Raw genomic sequence first — 9936 nt, 5'->3', positions numbered from 1 at the left:
GTAACACATAATCAAAAGGCCCCACGCCCTCAGACAATAGGGCTGCCTGAATCCTCAAGGCTCTCTTCGATCCATCTGCTGGTCCCATCAAGCGTGAGAGAACATCAGGCTTGGATAATTGGGCATATTTTTTCCCTCTCCAGAAAGGTCATCGAGTGCAGAAATGAAGCCGCCACACGCTTTATCATCCAGCCGTTGAAAGCCTGGTTCCAATCTGACTTCTGTAGTCAAGTTACTTCCACCCCTTGGTTGCCAATACCATGACCAGAGGTCTACGTTGGAGATGTCCTAGAGGACAAGCAACCGAGCCTGAGAAGTCAATGAGAGGCTGGAAGAGACAATGGCATGTTAAGAAGTCCAACACTGAATCATGGAATCCTAGCGTTGGAAGAGAGTCATCCAGTCCATGTCCCTTTTGTCAGTCTGGAGGACACATTCCAAGCTCTCCTGACAGATGCTCATCCGGGTGGTGTTGAAATAACTCCAGAGAAGGAGATTCCACCATACGCCAAGTTACCATATTCTCGTCAAACACTGCTTTTTAATGTTTAGTTGGAATTTCTTTTCCTGCAATTTGTTCTAGAGCAGCAGAAAACAAGCTGGCTTTCTTGTCAGTATGACAAGCAAAACATACCCAGATCCCTAAGCTCAGTCTTTCTCAACCTGGGGGTTGGGACCCCTGGGGAGGTCATGAGGGGTATCAGAGGGGCTGCCAAAGACCATCAGAAAACACAGCATTTTCTGTTGGTCATGGAGGTTCTGTGTGGGAAATTTGGCCCAATTTTATCATTGGTGGGGTTCAGAATGCCCTTTGATTGTAGGTGAACTATAAATCCCAGCAACGACAACTCCCAAATGCCAATATATATTTCCCAAAACTCTACCAATGTTCACATTTGGACATATTGAGTGTTCATGCCAAGTTTGGTCCAAATGCATCATTGTTTGAGTCCACAGTGCCCTCTGGATGTAAGCGAACTACAACTCCAAAACTCAAGGTCAATGCCCACCAGATCCATCCAGTATTTTTTGTTGGTCATGGGAGTACTGTGTGCCAAGTTTGGTTCAAGTTCCTTCATTGGTGGAGTTCAGAATGCTCTTTCATTGTAGGTGAACTATAAATCCCAGCAACTACAACTCTCAAACTTCAAGGTATATTTTCTCCAAACTCCACCGGTGTTCATATTTGGGCATATTGAATATCCGTGACAAGTTTGGTCCAGATCCATCATTGTTTGAGTCCACAGTGCTCTCTGGATGTAGGTGAACTACAACTCCAAAACTCAAGGTCAGTGCCCACGAGAATCATTCAGTATTTTCTGTTGGTCATGGGAGTTCTGTGTGCCAAGTTTGGTTCAAGTTCCATCATTGGTGGAGTTCAGAATGCTCCTAATTTGCAGGTGAACTATAAATCCCAGCAACTACAACTCCAAAATGACAAAATCAATACTCCACCCACCAGTGTTCAAATTTGGGAGTATCGGGTATTAGTGCCAAGTTTGGCCCAGTGAATGAAAATGTGTCCTGCATATCGGATATTTACATGGCGATTTATAACAGTAACAAAATTACCATTATAAAGTAGCAATGAAAATTATTTTATGGTTGGGGACACCACAACTTGAGGAACTCTATTATGGGGTCGCGGCATTAGGAAGGTTGAGAACCACTGCCTAAGCTACTCTTCATAGGGATTCATAGTTTCCAGACCTTTGGCCATTTTGATCTTCCTTTCTCTGGATTCATTCCATCTTGACCATCTCCTTCTTGAATGTGGACACAATATTCCAGATGAGGTCTGACTAAAGCAGAATAGAGTAGTTAACTGGGAGGGACTGGATAGTATCCTTGTACATAGTAGAAGGGGTTGGACTGCATGACCTTTGGGATCTCTTCCAACACTATAATTTGATGAGTGCAACCATTAACAGTTTCAGAAGTTGGTGATGGGACTCCCACCCATTGGGCATTGCCAACCTCTGATCAATACCTCCTTCTCCTCTTCCCCATCATCATCATCATCGCCTTCTCCTCCTCCTCCTCCTCCTCCTCCTCCTCCTCCTCCTCCTCCTCCTCCTCCTTCTCCTTCTTCTCCTTCTCCTCCTTCTCTTCTTTCAAGTGTCCAATATGGAATTGAGAACGTGGACAGTTTTGATGCAGAATCCTAGAATGAGAAGAAGGTTGGTGATAAGAAACACCTTGCATGCAGCCAAAGGAGATCTGATGGAGGTCTAAATATGGAAAGAGATGGAGCCAAGAACAGTGCACACTCTTCTCCCTGAATTCACTTGAATTCATAGGTAAGCAAAGGTTTCCCTAGAAAATATGTACAGAATCCATTTGGGTTTATTCTAGATTAATAGGAACTTTCCAGGTGTGTGTCTGCAAGGATGAAACACAAAATGGTGCTCCTGACCCTCCCAAATAAGAGTTCTGTCCCTATTTGACATTTCCCTCTGGTCCCCAAATGTCAGTCATTGGAGTAACCTAACACCCCAACTGAGCATTTAGAGTAAGAGTTGAGGCACCCACAGAAAAGGAGCAGGTGGAATTAACAAACTGAATGAGATCACAGTAAATGGAAATGTTTTAGAAGGGAATGGTTTTGAATGCCTCACTCTCTGCCAAGTCAGAAATAAGAGATTTGAAGGAACGTTTCATCAGTGTGGAGAGAGTCTTCTTGATGGGACAATGCCTTTATTTCCCCCTGGTGAATGCACTCTCGGAACTATCCAAGGTGCTGAATTGTATTCCCAAATGTCTAGTTTAGACAGTAGAGTTGGTCTTCCCCTTTTGAAGGCTTAGGGCCCCCAAACCACTGCAAAAGAAGAAAAAACTGAGGCACGATCCACCTCTTGATGCAGCCTAGAATCAATCGCATTGGATTGTGTAGCTGCTGCACCACACTGTTCACTCATGTTCAGCTTGTGACCTACTAAGACTCCGAGATCCCTATCACATAAACGGTTTTGAAACCAAGATACAACCTATCTTATCTCTGTGCATTTCATTTATTTTAGCTAAGTACAGTACGTGACATTTCTCTCAGTTGTAATTCATTGTGTAAGTCTCATTAGCCCACCACTGTTAATGTTCTGGCTACAGCTCTTATACCAGTTGCAAAGTAAAAAGCTTATGAGACAATCTGCAGACTCCCTCATCTTAGCTAACTTTCTTCTTCAAAGGCTTTTTACCAGTAGAATCCTGGGATTTGTGGTTTGGTAATGCCATATCTCTCTTTGGCAGAAAAGGTAAAATACCTTATAAAACTATAACTCCCAGGATTCAGTTGCTTTAAACCATTGTTAATGCATTCATTCAACAGAGTAGATGCACTCTTAGTTAATAAGCTAAATAAATATATCACTATACACAGGGTATAGATTAACATAATAATAATAATAATAATAATAATAATAATAATAATAATAACAACAACAACAACAACAACAACAACAACAACAACTTCTCCTTAGGTGATCCCTCATAGTCCAAGGATGATGGTCTTCCAAGGTAGGTGTTTTGTCAGTGGGTCCGTAGATGACTGTGGAGCCCAGTTCTTGGTCTGCATCTTCTCCTGCAGTGAGGGCATTGGTTTCCAGGTGATAGGCGGTCCCAGTTAGGGTTGGCTTGATGCACCACCACCACCACCAACAACAACAACAACTTATTCTTAGGTGATCCCTTGTAGTCCAAGGATGATGGTCTTCCAAGGTCGGTGTTCTGTCGGTGGGTCCGTAGGTGACTGTGGAGCCCAGTTCTTGATCTGCATCTTCTCCTGCTGTCAGGGCATTGGTTTCCAGGTGGTAGGCGGTCCCGGTTAGGGTTGGCTTGATGCACCACCACCAACAACAACAACAACAACTTCTTAGGTGATCCCTCGTAGTCCAAGGATGATGGTCTTCCAAGGTAGGTGTTCTGTCGGTGGGTCCGTAGATGACTGTGGAGCCCAGTTCTTGATCTGCATCTTCTCCTGCAGTGAGGGCATTGGTTTCCAGGTGATAGGCGGTCCCAGTTAGGGTTGACTTGATGCACCACCACCAACAACAACAACAACAACTTATTCTTAGGTGATCCCTTGTAGTCCAAGGATGATGGTCTTCCAAGGTCGGTGTTCTGTCGGTGGGTCCGTAGATGACTGTGGAGCCCAGTTCTTGATCTGCATCTTCTCCTGAAGTGAGGGCATTGGTTTCCAGGTGATAGGCGGTCCCAGTTAGGGTTGACTTGATGCACCACCACCACCAACAACAACAACAACTTATTCTTAGGTGATCCCTTGTAGTCCAAGGATGATGGTCTTCCAAGGTCGGTGTTCTGTCGGTGTGTCCGTAGATGACTGTGGAGCCCACTTCTTGATCTGAATCTTCTCTTGCAGTGGGGGCATTGGTTTCCAGGTGATAGGCGGTCCCAGTTAGGGTTGGCCTGATGCACCACCACCAACAACAACAACAACAACTTATTCTTAGGTGATCCCTTGTAGTCCAAGGATGATGGTCTTCCAAGGTCGGTGTTCTGTCGGTGGGTCCGTAGATGACTGTGGAGCCCAGTTCTTGATCTGCATCTTCTCCTGAAGTGAGGGCATTGGTTTCCAGGTGATAGGCGGTCCCAGTTAGGGTTGACTTGATGCACCACCACCACCAACAACAACAACAACTTATTCTTAGGTGATCCCTTGTAGTCCAAGGATGATGGTCTTCCAAGGTCGGTGTTCTGTCGGTGGGTCCGTAGATGACTGTGGAGCCCAGTTCTTGATCTGCATCTTCTCCTGCAGTGAGGGCATTGGTTTCCAGGTGATAGGCGGTCCCAGTTAGGGTTGACTTGATGCACCACCACCAACAACAACAACAACAACTTATTCTTAGGTGATCCCTTGTAGTCCAAGGATGATGGTCTTCCAAGGTCGGTGTTCTGTCGGTGGGTCCGTAGATGACTGTGGAGCCCAGTTCTTGATCTGCATCTTCTCCTGAAGTGAGGGCATTGGTTTCCAGGTGATAGGCGGTCCCAGTTAGGGTTGACTTGATGCACCACCACCACCAACAACAACAACAACTTATTCTTAGGTGATCCCTTGTAGTCCAAGGATGATGGTCTTCCAAGGTCGGTGTTCTGTCGGTGTGTCCGTAGATGACTGTGGAGCCCACTTCTTGATCTGAATCTTCTCTTGCAGTGGGGGCATTGGTTTCCAGGTGATAGGCGGTCCCAGTTAGGGTTGGCCTGATGCACCACCACCACCAACAACAACAACAACAACAACAACTTCTTAGGTGATCCCTTGTAGTCCAAGGATGATGGTCTTCCAAGGCAGGTGTTCTGTCGGTGGGTCCGTAGATGACTGTGGAGCCCAGTTCTTGATCTGCATCTTCTCCTGCAGTGAGGGCATTGGTTTCCAGGTGGTAGGCGGTCCCGGTTAGGGTTGGCTTGATGCACCACCACCACCACCACCAACAACAACAACAACAACTTCTTAGGTGATCCCTTGTAGTCCAAGGATGATGGTCTTCCAAGGCAGGTGTTCTGTCGGTGGGTCCGTAGATGACTGTGGAGCCCAGTTCTTGATCTGCATCTTCTCCTGCAGTGAGGGCATTGGTTTCCAGGTGGTAGGCGGTCCCGGTTAGGGTTGGCTTGATGCACCACCACCACCACCAACAACAACAACAACAACAACTTCTTAGGTGATCCCTTGTAGTCCAAGGATGATGGTCTTCCAAGGCAGGTGTTCTGTCGGTGGGTCCGTAGATGACTGTGGAGCCCAGGTCTTGATCTGCATCTTCTCCTGCAGTGAGGGCATTGGTTTCCAGGTGGTAGGCGGTCCCGGTTAGGGTTGGCTTGATGCACCACCACCACCACCACCACCACCACCAACAACAACAACAACTTCTTAGGTGATCCCTTGTAGTCCAAGGATGATGGTCTTCCAAGGCAGGTGTTCTGTCGGTGGGTCCGTAGATGACTGTGGAGCCCAGTTCTTGATCTGCATCTTCTCCTGCAGTGAGGGCATTGGTTTCCAGGTGGTAGGCGGTCCCGGTTAGGGTTGGCTTGATGCGCCAACAAGAACAACAACAACAACAACAAGAAGAACAACAACAACAACTTCTTAGGCGATCTTTCGTAGTCCAAGGATGATGGTCTTCCAAGGTAGGTGTTCTGTTGGTGGGTCCGTAGGTGACTGTGGAGCCCACTTCTTGATCTGCATCTTCTCCTGCAGTGAGGGCATTGCTTTCCAGGTGGTAGGCAGTCCCGGTTAGGGTTGACTTGATGCGCCAAGAAGAAGAAGAACAATAACAACAACAACAATCACACAGTGCTAGACACTTGGGAAGTGTCCAACGTGTGATCCAATACAACAGCCAGCAGAGTGATCTTGTTTGCTGTGGTCTCATCTTGTTGTGTTTCAAATAACAACAACAATAACTAGAAAAAAAGAAAGAAAAACAAGAAACTGATGGCAATCCACTCCTCTTGACACTTATGTAGTGATGTCAACAGACTTTACCTGCCCAGAAAATCAGGAGGCAGAGGGCTTCTGCAAGTGAAACAAATGGTATAAGAAGAGAAACATGTCCTGGTAGATTATGGGAAAGGCAGTCAAGAACCAACATTGAGGGAAGTTAATAGCAGAAAACTACTGCAAAAGACAGAGGGAATACCATAAAAATACAATGCAAAAGTGCAAAAGACAAAGAGGGAATACTGTAAAAATACAATGCAGAGCAGAAGGGGAAATTGGCAAAAGAAAGCTCTCAATGGAGAGTTCCTGGGGAAAATTGAGAACAAAATTGATGAGGAAAAAACACGAATGTGACTCACAAATGGAACTTTGAAAAAGGAGACGAAGGGCCTGATTCTGACAGCCCAAGAACAAGCCAATAAGACCAATGCCATCAAAGCCAGAATTGAAAAGTCAATGACAGATCCCAAATGTAGACTCTGCAAGGAAGGAGACGAAAAGATGGATCACATCCTCAGCTGCTGCAAGAAGATCGCGCAGACAGACTACAAGGAGAGGCATAACATCGTTGCTCAGATGATTCATTGGAACTTGTGCCACAAACACCAACTTCCTGCAACAAAGAACTGGTGGGATCACAAGCATTTAAAAGTTATGGAAAATGAAAACGTCAAACTACTCTGGTACTTCCAAATTCAGACTGACAGAGTTTTGGAGCACAAGTTTCCTGACCTCACGATCGTGGAAAAAAACAAGTATGGATTGTCGATGTTGGAATCCCAGGCGACAGCAGAATTGCCGAGAAGCAAACGGAAAAGCTTATATGAGACAAGGATTTAAAGATTGAACTGCACAAGCCAGTCAAACTGGTCCCAGTAGTGATCGGTACACTGGGTGCAGTGCCTAAAGACCTTGGACTGCACTTAAACACAATCGGCGCTGACAAAATTACCATCAGCCAGCAGCAAAAGGCTACCTTACTGAGATCTGCATGCATTATTTGCCGATACACTTGGGAAGTGTTCAACATGAGAGCAGTACATGTGAAAAAGATCTTGGAGTCCTCGTGGACAACAAATTAAACATGAGCCAACAATGTGATGTGGCAGCAAAAAAAGCCAATGGGATTTTGGCCTGCATCAAGAGGAGCATAGTTTCTAGATCCAGGGAAGTCATGCTACCCCTCTATTCTGTTTTGGTTAGACCACACCTGGAATATTGTGTCCAATTCTGGGCACCACAATTGAAGAGAGATATTGACAAGCTGGAATGTGTCCAGAAGAGGGCGACTAAAATGATCAAGGTTCTGGAGAACAAGCCCTATGAGGAGCGGCTTAAGGAGCTGGGTATGTTTAGCCTGAAGAAGAGAAGGCTGAGAGGAGACATGACAGCCATGGATAAATATGTGAGAGGAAGCCACAGGGAGGAGGGAGCAAGCTTGTTTTCTGCTTCCCTGGAGACTAGGACACAAAACAATGGCTTCAAACTACAAGAGAGGAGATTCCATCTGAACATGAGGAAGAACTTCCTGACTGTGAGAGCCGTTCAGCAGTGGAACTCTCTGCCCTGGAGTGTGGTGGAGGCTCTTTCTTTGGAAGCTTTTAAACAGAGGCTGGATGGCCATCTGTCAGGGGTGATTTGAATGCAATATTCTTGCTTCTTGGCAGGGGGTTGGACTGGATGGCCCATGAGGTCTCTTCCAACTCTTTGATTCTATGATTCTATGATTCTATCTGTCAGCAGCAAAAGGCTACCTTACTGGGATCTGCACGCATTATTCGCCGATATATCACACAGTCCTAGACACTTGGGAAGGGTCCGACGTGTGATCCAATACAACAGCCAGCATAGTGATCTTGTTTGCTGTGTACTAATCTTGTTGTGTTTCAAATAATAATACTGCATCGAATACTTCTTCATAATAATAGGGTTGTATATATTATTCTAAACATAGAGGATCAAGTTTGATCTGGAGTTTGTACAAGTAGCCTCAGTCATAATAGGTTTTCACATTTATCTTCCTTCATTTCTGTTTTTGCTAATCTCATTTTCTATATTAGCTTTTCTGATAGCACTGCCTCCTGGGGATGTTTAGTGCAGATAAAAGCCTAGTCAGACCTGAGAGGGATGCACAAAAAGGTGGGTGGTAATAATAAAAAAGCTTGGAGGGAGAAAATGATTCCTCATGCTCTGCTTTCTCATATTTTTCCTGAAATGCACCTCCTACCTACAGGAAGGAACCACAGGAGATGGCCATTCAACTAACCTGGGCACAGCATATTATTTGAGAACACAGAAGTGCTGGACCACTCTCACAACCACCATGTCAGACTACACAGAGAAGCCATTGAAACCCACAAGCATGTGGACAATTTCAACAGAAAGGAGGAAACCATGAAAATGAACAAAATCTGGCTACCAGTATTAAAAAAAAACCTCTAGAATTACAACAGCAAAACAACAGAGGAAAACAATCAGGGACATCTAATCACCTCTCAACAAAAGATTGCCCCAGGCACTGCCATCTGTCGGGAGTGCTTTGAATGCAATTTTCCTGCTTCTTGGCAGAGGGTTGGACTGGATGGCCCATGAGGTCTCTTCCAACTCTATGATTCAATGATTTATTATTGTCTGGAATTCCCCTGTTTTTGAGTGTTGTTCTTTATTTACTGTTATAATTTTAGAGTTTTTTAAATACTGGTAGCCAGGAATTCTGCTTTGCTTCCCAAATCAAGAGCGTGTTATAGTCCGTAGTCATAGAATCATAGAATCATAGAATCAAAGAGTTGGAAGAGACCTCATGGGCCATCCAGTCCAACCCCCTGCCAAGAAGCAGGAATATTGCATTCAAATCACCCCTGGCAGATGGCCATCCAGCCTCTGTTTCAAAGCTTCCAAAGAAGGAGCCTCCACCACACTCCAGGGCAGAGAGTTCCACTGCTGAACGGCTCTCACAGTCAGAAAATTCTTCCTCATGTTCAGATGGAATCTCCTCTCTTGTAGTTTGAAGCCGTTGTTCCGCGTCCTAGTTTCCAGGGAAGCAGAAAACAAGCTTGCTCCCTCCTCCTCCCTGTGGCTTCCTCTCACATATTTATACATGGCTATCATATCCCCTCTCAGCCTTCTCTTCTTCAGGCTAAACATGCCCAGCTCCTTAAGCCACTCCTCATAGGGCTTGTTCTCCAGACCCTTGATCTGCTCCCTCCTCCCTGTGGCTTCCTCTCACATATTTATACATGGCTATGATATCTCCTCTCAGCCTTCTCTTCTTCAGGCTAAACATGCCCAGCTCCTTAAGCCGCTCCTCATAGGGCTTGTTCTCCAGACCCTTGATCTGCTCCCTCCTCCCTGTGGCTTCCTCTCACATATTTATACATGGCTATCATATCTCCTCTCAGCCTTCTCTTCTTCAGGCTAAACATGCCCAGCTCCTTAAGCCGCTCCTCATAGGGCTTGTTCTCCAGACCCTTGATCATTTTAGTCGCCCT

Source organism: Anolis sagrei, chromosome 6 (genome assembly GCF_037176765.1).
Source record: "Anolis sagrei isolate rAnoSag1 chromosome 6, rAnoSag1.mat, whole genome shotgun sequence".
In the NCBI taxonomy this organism is placed as follows: domain Eukaryota; kingdom Metazoa; phylum Chordata; class Lepidosauria; order Squamata; family Dactyloidae; genus Anolis; species Anolis sagrei.
This window is presented reverse-complemented; position numbering follows the sequence as displayed.